Source organism: Hipposideros armiger, unplaced genomic scaffold (genome assembly GCF_001890085.2).
Source record: "Hipposideros armiger isolate ML-2016 unplaced genomic scaffold, ASM189008v1 scaffold_186, whole genome shotgun sequence".
In the NCBI taxonomy this organism is placed as follows: Eukaryota; Metazoa; Chordata; class Mammalia; order Chiroptera; family Hipposideridae; genus Hipposideros; species Hipposideros armiger.
In genome coordinates, this window is record NW_017731536.1 from 1,741,646 (window position 1) to 1,754,124 (window position 12,479).

A 12,479-nucleotide genomic window follows, 5' to 3' on the forward strand; every position below is an offset into this window, starting at 1 on the left:
AGGGGGTGAGGGAGCAGACAGGCACCAGCCTGACAGAAATACAATATATGGGAGACGGAGGGTTAATGCTGAGCGTCCTCCAACTGATAGCAAGAGGATCAAACTAGAAACAGGGAGGCAGTGAGTGCTTGTTCAGTGCTACCCACTGCCCTAAATATTTTACGTAGGTGCTCTCATTTAATCCTCCCCCAAACCCATGAGGTAGGTAGTGTCATCATCGTTACCCCATTTTTCAAATGGGGAAACTGAGGTAGAGCTGGATCTTGAACCCCAGCAGCCCATCTCCAGGTTTCCTCAGGAAAACCCATTTTGCTCAGGGCTGGAGAAATGGGGGTGAAAGGGGTGGGATGCCTGGCCTTCAGAGCCCACAGCAGAGTGGGAGGCAGAGACAAGTAAAGCCACGACCTAACGCTAGGGCTAAGTGTTAGCCCAGAGGTGTGGACAGGGCCTCTTGGGGGCAGGGGCAGGGGCCCTGCTGGGGTCCGGGAGGAGACTCCACTGAGGATGGAGCTCTGGAGCTGAGCCCTATGGCCCCCAGGAAGCCAGGGGTGTGGGGCAGGGGCAGGAGAACATTCCAGCAAAGGGAACAGTGTGTAGATAGTAAGACACAGTTTATAAAGTGATCCCCCTGGATTAAAAGAGACTTAAACGGCATATCAAATAAAAAAGTAGGTAAGTTCAAAAAAAAAAAAAAAGAAAGTAAGGCACAGAAGCTTGAGCTCAGCATAGCAGGAGCAGCGAATCCTGGGGATGCTGGTTTCCAAGGGAGAGGCTTGGTGAGTTCAGAGAGGCAAGTGAGGCCATGGAAAGGAAGCCAGGGAAGGTTCTGGATGGGAGAGGAATCTGCTTGGCACTGCATTTGAGGACAGTGTCAGCAACAGGCTGTCCTGGAGAAGGCAGGGAAGGGCGGCTGGAAACCAGCTGGAAGGCTGTACCTTTAGGCCCACGAAGCTGCTCTTCATTACTCCCAGCCGTGCCCCTGCCCTTCTCCCTGCCCCAGGCCTCTGGGTGGGATCGGCGCCCAGGGGCTCCAGTGGGGGGGGGGAGCCGTGGGAGGAAGGAAGGCAGAGTCACACTCCAAGGCCTCATCCAGGCGTCGGATGTCCTAGTTATGCCTGGGCCCTCGAAAAACACTTCTGCCTCCCGGCCATTGTCCACTTCGATTTGGAGACAAGGCTCAGATCAGCGGCCCAGCCGGATGGCCTCAAGGATCCCAGCGCTGCCTGTGTTTTCCAAAGGAACTGAAACCTCACATTTGCCTCCAAACTTTCCTTTTCTTCTAAGTAGCCATCCACCACGAGAACCGCCTGGCATTTGGCTGGGAAGCATAAACTGGAAGCTTGCAATTTTCAGGCTTAATTGCACAGTTACATATAATATTATAATATAACTTTTATTGCGCTGAGAAAGTCCAAGCATTTCCTTTTCCTATTTATACTCGAGCTCAGTCCCTCCCCTGCTGTAATTCCCTCCCTTTGCCCACTGCAGAAGCTGACAGCTATTTGGTTCCAGGGTAATTAAAATGTGAGTGAAAACTCAATTAACAAATGTTATTGATCACTCCCTATATGCTTGACTGGGGTTTCATGCTGTGTGGGGTTTTAAACAAGACCTCAGACCTGCTTTGGAGGGGCTTCTGGCTTCACTGAGCAGGGAAGACTAACCCACAACACGTGCAGTAGTAAGTCCTCAAAGTTGTCAATAGATTCTTGGAACTGTGGGGAAATGACCTATGGCGAAAGGACGCATATAATGAAACCAATTTTACCATAGCTTAACTGATACAAAATAAGAGTGAAGTTGTTATAGCGAAACAACAGCGAATGCAACAATGTTATATGAGGACCTGCTGTAGTAGAGGGAAATAGGAACCAAGAAGGAATCCATGGAGGCTAGGTCTTACCATCAGGGATAGGTGGGTGTCTGGGTTACACAGGTGTCTGGGCAGGCCCCTACTGCCAGGCCACTGTGATGGAGAGACTGCATGATGGTGCACAGCGAGCACCCCCTTTAAAGCATCGCCAGAGAACCCAGCCTCCCCTGTACCTTTAGTTTCCCTAGATCACATCTCCGGGACAGGGGCCTTTCTTTCCCCTGCCAAGCTGCCCCCAGCCACAGGAGCCCAGCACCAGGGACTAGGTTCTTTCACAGCCTCTGGGGAGGTGCCTCACCTGTCAGCACCTTACAGCACCTTACCCTGCCCCCCCCCACACACACACACACAACTCAGCATCTATTTGCACTGAGAAGGGAAATATTCTCAAGGCACAAGAATCCCCCAACCCCACCTCCCAGCCCAAAGAAGCCTGGCTGATCCACTGATGAGCTGGAATGAGTTCAGTGATTTCCTCAAACCTAGGAAGTCTGGTCCCCCTTTGAAGTCTTCAGATAAAAAAAAAATGTTGAATAAGAAATACAAGTTTAGAAAGTTAGAAAAGAGTTGGCAGAAACCATCATTATTTGCAGAGGATATGATTGGCTACTTTCCTATACAAACAACAGGCAAGTTCCAAAATAGGTTAGAGGATCCCATTTAGTTGGCAATGAATCTAGATACAACACCTAGGAAGAAGCGCATAAGAAATGTGCACAATCCATACAAAAGAAAGCTTTAAAACGTGACCGAAGACTTAAATGGAAAGCACACCCTGCTCTTGGATAGGGAGCCACGATCTTGTCAACATGCCAATTTTCCCTAAATAGTTCAATAAACACAACATGATCCCAATAAAAATATCAACCAGAATTTCTATTGAAAGTGGATCAGTTGACTGTAAAGTTCATATAGAAAAATAATAAGCATTTAAGAATAGCCAAGAAATTTTTGAAACAGATGAGGGATGGGAGTAGGAGGACTAACCTTTCCAGATATGAAAACACATGATAAAGCCATAAAATAAAGTATTTGGTACTGGATCATGAGCAGAGAGATAGATCAATAGAAAGTCATAGACAATCCATAAATAGACTCACATAAACTCATAGATAGAAGAATTTAGCATATGATAAAGGTAGGATTTCAAATTTTATTTTAAGATAGATTTTTTTAAATATATGAGATTGGGACAACTGGCCAAACATAGGAAATAAAACAAAATCTGTATCCCTTCCTCGCTCCTTACACCAAAATAAATGACCAGTACAGTAAAGATTTAAAAGCCACAAGAAAAGTCATTAAAAGAAAATATTGGAGAATTGTTTTACAATCTCAAAGGGAAATGCTTTTCTAAATAAGACAGAAAATCCAGAAGCCATAAAAGATTGATAAGTTTGACTAAATAATGACTTAAACATTTGTGCACATCAATAATCCCCTAACAAAATCAAGATACAAATAACTGGGGAAAATATTGGCAAAACATATAATGAAGGGCTAATTTCCTTTATAGAGAGAGCTTGTATTAAATCAGGAAAAGACTTATGGCTTGCTAGAAAAATTGGCAAAAAACATGAACAGGATCACAGACATACAAATGGCTTTTAAATATGTGAAAAATGCTCAACATCACTCAGCATAAAAGAGATGAAAATTAAATAGTTTTAATTTAATCCATCAGATGGGCAAAATAAAATTTTTGATGATCCAGAAATTTCCTTTCCAGATATTTATCATAAAGTTTTATTATCACATGTAGGCAACTTCTGTAAAACAAGAAAAAAATCGGGGCAGCTGGTTAGCTCAGTTGGTTAGAGTGCCGTGCTCACAACACTAAGGTTGCCGGTTCGATCCCCACATGGGCCGCTGAGCTGCGTCCTCCACAACTAGATTGAAACAAATACTTGACTTGGAGCTGATGGGCCCTGGAAAAACACACTGTTCCCCAATTAAAAAAAGAAAAAATTGTCCCTGCAACATTGATTCTACAGCCAAAGAGTGGAAGCAAACAGCGTGTTCACCAGTGGGGGGCTTTCTAGAAACATTACAAAATACTATGCAGCCATTAAAAAGACTGAGGCAAACTTTATCCTTGTATATCCGTATTCAGTCTCTAAGACCGAACTGCAAAGCATGCTGCATAGTGCACGGTTTGTTACCACGTTTGGAAAGAAAAAGATGACCACATGCATATATGTGTTTGTAGATGCATGGATTATCTTTGGAGAGATATACAGTAATACCTTGGTTTGCGAGCATAATTTGTTCTGGAAACAAACTACTTGTATTGCAAGACATCGCTCATTTACCACATTAAAATGTATTAAATGTTTGCTTGTCTTGCAGAACACTCGCAAACCACGTTACTCGTAATCCAAGGTTTTACTGTACTAAAAACCGGTTACATGTTCTTTCTGAGTTGGGGATGGAGGGCTGCCAGTGAGGGGTAAAAGGTAGACTTATTTTCCTATATATTCTCTTTGGTGATACATGCATTTGAAAGCCATTACTATTTAAAATGTTGAATGATTTGGATACTCTCCTCTGTTTCACATATTCCCAAATCTTCTTTGGGGTTGTCTGTAATGTCTGAGCACTGCTGATTTGCTCAGGGTCTTTCCACTATTTGATCTCAGTTTTTCTGTCTGTAAAATGGAGTTAATGACACTGGGCTATCTGTCTCCTAGATCAGGGATCGGCAAACTGTGGCTCGCAAGCCACATGCGGCTCTTTAGGTAAGTACATGTGGCTCTGAAGTAAAATTGAAAATGAAAATAAAACTATCATAGTTTCATTTATAAAATTTTTAAAGGATATTGTTCACATAATGGTGATTTCATTTGTTTTATGGCTCTCAAATAATTTTTAAGTTGTGGTGAGGGATAGGATTGGCTCTTCTGTCTCAAAAGTTTGCCGACCCCTGGGCTAGATGGTTGTGAGGATCAGGTGAGAATTGGATGAGAATAGGCTTTGGCTGCCATCAAGTCCTGTAGGATACAGCTGTAGGATATTAGAGGTGGCCCATATTCTATCGAGCACCCACCTACTGTATAGCAATATTCCTGTGGCTAGCGAGCCAGGCCAACCACGAGAGCTGGGCTCTCTAATAGAAGAAGAAACAGAAACAGCTATTTCACATATATTAACTCATTTGTATGTTCATTTCACAGATGTGGCTACTGAGCTCTGAAAGGATTGACGTGACCCACTCAAGGCACCCAGATAGTAAGGCTGTGTGTCCCACTTGGACCCTGTCATTTCTTTACTCCCGAACTTTGGATGGCTCCCTTTAGGGGACCCCACTGTCCCAATCTTCCCATCTTGGTCCTCTATAATCTGGTCCTGACCTTATTTCCTAGTGCTCTATGACCTGGACTCTCTCTTTAAACCTGGTCTGTGCACTGCCTCCAAACACACCATGCTGATTTCAGTCTCTGTGCCTGACCTTCAATCTGCGACACCTCTAGCCCCACCTCTCTTGCCATCCCAGTCCCTCCCAGGCCCTGTGTGAGCCTCCCTTCTTCCCTGACACCCTCCCCCTCTAACCCAAGGTGACTTTGCACTGGCAGCCAGCTTCCAGGATGCTCCTGATGATGCTCACCTCCTGGTATTCACACATGTGTCACCTCCTCCTACGTCGTATCAGGGTGGGTCTGTGTGGCCGCAGAACACTGGGACGTGATGATATGACACTTCCAAAGCTGGATTATAATAGACATTGCCACTTTTGCCTTGCTTTCTCTTGGAACTCTTGCTGTGGGGGAGACCACTCGCCATGTTGGGAGACACTCAAGCAGCCATCAAGAGGTGCCAAGGAGGAGAAACTGAGGCTACCCTCAACCAGCACCAACATGCCAGCTACTGAGTGAGACATCTTGGAAGTAGGTCCTTCACTCCAATCAAGCCTCAGATGACTAATCTCATGGGAAACTCTGGGCCAGAACTCCCAGCTAAGCTGCTCCTGAGCTCCTGCCCATGAAAAGCATGAGGATAATCAATGTGTATTGTTGTTTCAAGCTGCTGAAGTGTGGAGGCATTTTTGTTACACAGCAACAGCTAACTAATGCCCATTCCTCATAACTCCTTCAGGAGTTAGGACCTTACCCCTTGGCCCTTGCCCAGTCACTGTCTCAGCTAGCTTTTCATGTGTATAACCTTGTTCCTGCCCAAAACAATAAACACGTGTGGTTTCTAATTCCCCGATGTCCCCCATCATGCCTAGTCGGGGGGCTAGGAACAGAGGGAGAAAGCCACAGAGATTTTTCTCAGTCACTATTTGTGAACGAAAGGCAGGTGAGTAACTGAAAGGCACAAATGCACAAATGCTTCCTGCTTGACGAGTATCAAACGACCCACACACAGGCTACCTGCAAACCTACCACCTGAGACCTACAGCTCACCTTCACATCAGCGCATTCATTCACATGTGAGCATTCCAGCTGTTCCACCGTGAGTCAGGCCCGTCAGCCACTTCCAGGGAGAGAAGGCGGGAGGGAGAGGAGGGCCTGGGAAGGGCTATCGCTTCCTACTTATTACACTGCATGCTACTCATGATTTATTTGCTTGCTCCACGCCCTTTCCAAAAATATTCCTTTCAAAGCCAGAGTGACAGCCCCCTTTCAGTATTTCTGGTGCTCAATGCTTAAGCCCAAAGAACAATTTAAAAGTTTAGAATCGTAATGAAAAAAATCCTGTGAATGGACCTGCTACCGCTGCTTTGAAAACAGCCCCCACCCCAGTCTCTCAGGAGCCCTCCCACCCCAGAGACACAGCTCCCAGCTGCCGAGGCCATTTTCCCTACAGGCAGCTGGGTGGAAGGACACGACCCTTTCTCCACTCTTTCCCTCCTCCCATCTGTTTCCCAGGCCTGCAGGTTGATTTTTCAAGACTAATCAGAGGAAGTAGAAGGGAGGAGGAGAGCCCTTTTGTAAAATGGTGTCTAAACAGGCAGCCCCACCATTTTTTTTTTTTTGGGGCCGGGTGGGTGGAGGTGACCAAAGATACAATTATAATGTAGCCCATCCTCTCCCACAAGACCCATTTTAACCAGTGTGTAATAAGCCCCAGCTCATCCACCCTCTGATTTGGGTCAGATGAGATGAATTTTTAGCTTTTCTGGGGAGTTTGTGCCAGTGGGGGAAGCAGAGGGGGGAAGGAACAAACAAATAGGCTTTAGTTCCCTGGAAGAAAGGAAAAGCATGGAGCAGAATGAACAGGGACTGGGTAGGTCCACCCTTCGCTTCCTTCCATGTGTCTTTGTTTCCAAGTTAGCCATCCAGGCCCAAAACCTTGGCTGAGACCATGGGTCTTCCTTCCTTTTACTCCCTTGCTCCGGACATCCATGCACTGTTTCTGCGCCATATTTCTCACCTATGCCTCTCTATTCCTGCTGCCGCTTGTTCAGAAGGGAGTCCGTTCTCACCACCTGCTCCCAGGGCATACACACACTGGGCTCCAACTCATGGCCCTGCCTACCTTGCTCCTCTGCCTCCAACTGGAAGGCGTTACCAGCATACCCAACTCCCACCACTTTGACCTTGCTCATCCTGTCCCCCCTACTGAAGCATGGTTCCCTCCCAACTTCTTTGCCTTACCCCACCTTTATTGGGGTAACTCTTGCTCCTCCGTAAAATCTTAGCTTGGGCATCACCTCTTCCAGGAAGTATTCCTGAATTAGTTGCTTATCCTCCACGTTCCCTTCCTCCTCTCTCTCCTGGCCCTTACCACACAGAGACATAACTGGAAAACGAGTATTATTGTGATTGACATGGGGAAGAGGAGAGAGAAGTAACTCCAAGATGTGAGGTACTGGGGGTGGGGGTCAGGGTAGGAGTAGGCTGACCACAGTGAGTGATGCAGGATGAGTGTTGGGGTGTCAGGGAATCCCTATAACTCATGGAGTGAGAGGGGCTGCCAGGAGTGAAGGGAAATGCAGCCCAATCTAACCCCAGGTGTGCGAAAGGCAGTGACCCAGCAGCCATGGAGTGCTGGGACCAGGGAGGGACTGGACAGAGGCAGAGATGGGCATGACCCTGCCCTGCTGTCTACAGCCAAGGAATTCACCCTGCAGTGAGAGAGGCAGCATACCTTGGAAGTGGCCACAGGCAATTTACAAAGCTTCAGTTACTAAATTGTAAAAGGAACAATGTGTACGCAGATGCAAAGCTCAACAGAGAGAAGGGTAGTGAGGAAGGTTTCCTAAAACAGACAAGAGTGTGACTAGATAAAAGTTGGGTTATTTATATATCCCCCAGGGAAAGTGTCACTCTTTCCCTTTCTCCATCACCTCAATATTCACCATGGTCTACCACTGAAGGGCCAGCTCCCTGGTGCATTCCCACCGTGGAGCTCTTGGTCCCCTGCTTCCTTGGTCAGAGGTACCCTTGCCTTCGCCATCCTGAGACCCCGTCTCTCTCCAATAGTCCTGACCACTCATCAATCCCCTTAGACAGTTGGAGATAAGGGCAGGGGGTCTTCAGACCCATAAAACCCTCCAAGTCCATTAGGATGCTGAACAAATAATGTTGCACATCTACACTTATGGCTAGTTACCAAATGCGTGCAGATGGGATGGTGATGGATTCAACACGAATGTATGTAAAAACATGATTGACTCATACAAGATGGGTACAGCCAGGTGGAGGTCCATGAAATGTTTTTAGCTTGAAAAAGGCCCCTTATCTTCCAAAAGATGGGGCCCACAGGACCGGAACATAAGTTTTTTGACAGCATGGTTTGCTCCTCTCTACCCTCTACAGGATGCCACATGGAGTGGCACACCAACAGGCATTTGGCATGTGTTTGTTGAGTGACTCATGGAGCACACGCATGGGCCTGGTTACCTTGAGATGATCAGTATCACCTTGACTTTCCCAAGGAGGAAATAACCTAATGAAGAACGGCAAAACCTTTGGTAGGTAGCTAACTCTTGTGCATGCGTCACCCTTCTAGTAACACTGGGCCCGCCTCCATGTTGTGCACCTGTGCTTATATGTATGTAGCCAAGGAGAGCAAAATGCGAAGCCAGAAAATTCATGTGCGTTAAATCGCCCAAGGGAAAAACGGGAGTCTTATTTCTTCTGAGTAAACAACTTATGAATCAAGATAGAAAGGATTTCCTCTGAAAACTTTCAGCTCAATACAATTACTATTGCCTCAAAATATAACAAACACAGCCGCACCGAAACGCTCCACTGTGTTCCTGAGTGTTCACAGTTTGAGAGGCCAGCGGAGCCTCTGGTTGGTACCACGGGAAGGGGGAGGGGAGCAGTTCCCTCTCCCCGTCTCCCAGGGAGGGGGACCTGGGTTAGCTGGATGTGCGTGTCATACCGTTTGGTTCACGATGTCACTACTGTGCTAAACATCATATCCTGTCACATGCAGAACCACCACACCCTGAGCGTGTCAGACCACATCCGGAACAGTTTTATTTTCAGGCACCATTTCTTAAGCACCTACTGTGTACCAAGTATTACATGGGCTCTTTTTGCATATAGTTATCCATTTAATTCTTATAATAACCCTGTGAGCTGGTTACTTCTACCCCCATTTTCCTTTGAGGACACGGAGCCCAGAGTGGTCAAGTCCCATGTCCCAGGACGTGCAGTCAGTGGTCCATTCCATTCAAGGAGTTCCATTTGAGAACATCCACAGGCAGGGAACTGGGATAATTCTGGAAAGAGCTAGGAATACCATCTGCCAACTGAAGAAGGCTCCTAGGATGCCAGAACTAGATGGGACCTTCCGTAGTTGAGGATGCTGAGGCCCCGAGAGAGAAAAAGACCTGTCCACCAGGTCATGGCAGCAAACACAGCATGTACTCTTAGCCGGGGCCAGGGTGCTCCTTCCAGGGAACCTCAGCGAAGGCAGACATCCACATTCTGCCTCCTGCTGCAGCTCTCCATTGTGGAGTGGAGGCCCAGGCAACAGTGAGTGGGGAGAAGTCTGCAACTCGGCCAGCTGGCATTCCAGGAAGGATTCTAACACACCATTCTCATCCCCAGGGTTACCCTCCCTCCTTGCATCACCCAAAGCCAAGAGGTGGAACCAACACGTATTGGTTTTCCCAGGACTTTCCTGGTGTAGGCATTGAAAGTCCCTCATTCTGGGAATTCCCTCAGCCCTGAGGCAGAGTGGGACATTTGGTCACCCTAGACTATCTCCACCTTCTTGTATAAACCTCACGCCTCTGCCACCCTTCATGATCACGTGACCCAGCTTCTCTAGACACACAGTGCAGGGCTTTCGGCCCCGGCCCACACCCTTGGGGTACTGCCCTGTCCCAGGCAATGCCAGAGAAAGAATTCCTGTTGTCATTGTAAATGGTGCAATCCTGGCACCCTCCTGCTTTACCTGTGAAGGAGCAGCCCTCTCTGCGTCTGAGCTCCCAGAGGAATACGGGGCAGGGAGGAGCCCAAGTTGGGGGAGACAGATATGATGAAAATGGCAAGAAAGGAGAACAGGGAAGTTGATGAAATTGCGACAGGGAGAAAAGGTTGCCAAGTGGAGAAGGAGATAAAGAAGGAGAGAAGATGATAAGGGTCATATAAACAAGGGACCAGCCAACTGCCATGGCCAGCTATAGTCCATGTTTCAACTAAGGTCCACTGGGCAGAGATGTATTTAGAGTGATATGGGGCTATGGGACGATCTGGTTTAATGCTCTCATTTTGTAAATTTTGAGAAAATTGAAGCCTATAGGACTGGAAGGCAAGACCCTCCATAGTAGAAGTCATGTCAAACTATTTTTTGTACCCAACCCAGAACTTGTATGGTATCATGTGCATGGCAGTTTCTTAAATGTTCATTAATAAGGATGGTGACAATAGTGATAGTTATCTCTGGCAATCCAGTCTTAAGCAGGTCTTTCCAAGTCACTGTCAAAACAAGGCTGGATAATTATCTTGGAAATTTGAGCAATATGGCCATGATGGGTACGAAGATGGCCCCAATCCACTGGGAAACAGAGCAGGGCTGGCTGCACAGGTGGGTGGCTGCTGGGTGAGATAACTGGAGGGCACTTCACTAATCCCTACCCATCCCAAATGTACATCTTTTCTACCAACCTGATATGATGCCAACCAGCTTGCTGTTCCCACCCTGGGAATTCCCACCAGGGCGGATCACCACAAGGAACTCTGCTGGTGGGAACTCCCGAAGTCATTTTTCTCCTGAACTCAAATTGTCAAGGATTTCTGGATTAGCCCGAGGAGTAGGTGTGAGAGCATCAGGTCAACTGCTTGTCTCCTTGGCAGACCCCGGGAGCCTGCCCTGTGGGCCTCGGGATTATCGTCCACACCACTAGCCATGTGCGGTGTGCGGAGGGGAAGAACGGTGCTAGAGACCAGGACGGGGAGGGGGGCTGAAGCAGGGAAGTCCTCTCCACAAGAAGGAAACGAAGGGCGGGGAGCTCTAGAGGAACACAGCAGGGCACAGCCTGGCGCTGATGAGCAAAGCACACAGTGGGTCTCTGATAATACTGGCTCCTTGGGTGTTATTAAGCATCCTCCCTCCCCCATCCAAAAAAAAAGGACTCCATGGTCAAAGATTTCAACTGCCAAGACCTGCCATGTCTTCTGGGTTTGGAAGAGGCCCTCACTGTGAAAGCCTTGGTGGGAAGTAGGACCCCAGCGACTGCTGGGGAAGAGAGCTACCTCCACTCCCAGCCCCTGGCAGCGAGCTCACGAGCACATAACCCAGGCCCCGCCAGTTAGACACTGCCGCCAGGACTTGGAGTCTTAAGTGAGAGACAGCTAGCAGCAGCCGTTCGTGCCTCTCATTTGCAACTATGAACTTCAAATGAGACAAATATGTTTGGGACACCTGAATACCAGAGCCCTGTTGGGGATTCACAATGGATATCTCACACACCACACACACACACACACACACACACACACACACACACGCACGCACGCACGCACACCACACTCCGAGAAAGCCTGTAGTAAAGAAATCTGTTTAACTTTAACTCTGTATTTCCCAAACTTGTTTAATCTTTCTGCTTTGCCTAATACCTTTCAATATCCTTGCAGAACTGGTGTGATGAGGACCCCTGCAGAGAACACTGGTGTGGAGCTGTGCTTTCCAAACTTTTTCAGCCATGGCATCCATAGAGAGATATCATTTTCATGGCACACAGGGGTATGAGGGCTCTTAGGAGGTTGCCAGCCTGCTCAGTTGACAGGAGGACTGAGGGGGTCAGTACCTGGGTACAAAGCTCCTGATTGGAGAGCTCTAGAACTGAGGGCAAAGCCCTCTGGCATCGGAGGCTGGAGGCCTGAGCTTTTGCCCGGGCTCTGGCTTGAACTCACCTCACTGAGGTCCCACAGGTAGCTGCGGCCGAGCCTGGGTGTCTGAATGCCCGTCCTGAGCCTCCTCCACCATACCACACTGCTTCCTGTCCAGAGCTCTTGGAGAAGTGGTCTTATCCGAGGATGACTGTTTTCTGTCATCAGATGAGGAGTGCAGGGTAGGGCAGCCCATCTTCCAATCCACCCCGCCACCCCCGGAGTGAGCTCAGGGTAAGGACTTGCCGGCTTGTTCCTTTTCCCGCTCCCTCTCCCTGCAACCAGTGCCTGGATCCAGCCCCAGCAGGCAGCCC

The 12,479-nt window shown here is 47.9% G+C and overlaps 1 protein-coding gene across 6 annotated transcripts in view; it reads right to left on the bottom strand.

Annotated features, from left to right (window-relative positions):
- The window catches only part of ZBTB7C (zinc finger and BTB domain containing 7C), a 363,196-nt gene that overhangs the window by 24,928 nt on the left and 325,789 nt on the right, over positions 1–12,479 (bottom strand). The window contains exon 1 of one of the 6 annotated variants that reach the window (XM_019652710.1): positions 936–991. The exons of the other annotated variants lie outside the window; for them this stretch is intronic. The gene's annotated coding sequence lies outside the window, so the exon portion shown is untranslated. Of the gene's footprint in view, positions 1–935; positions 992–12,479 lie in introns of those variants that run through there. 6 annotated transcript variants of the gene reach the window in all.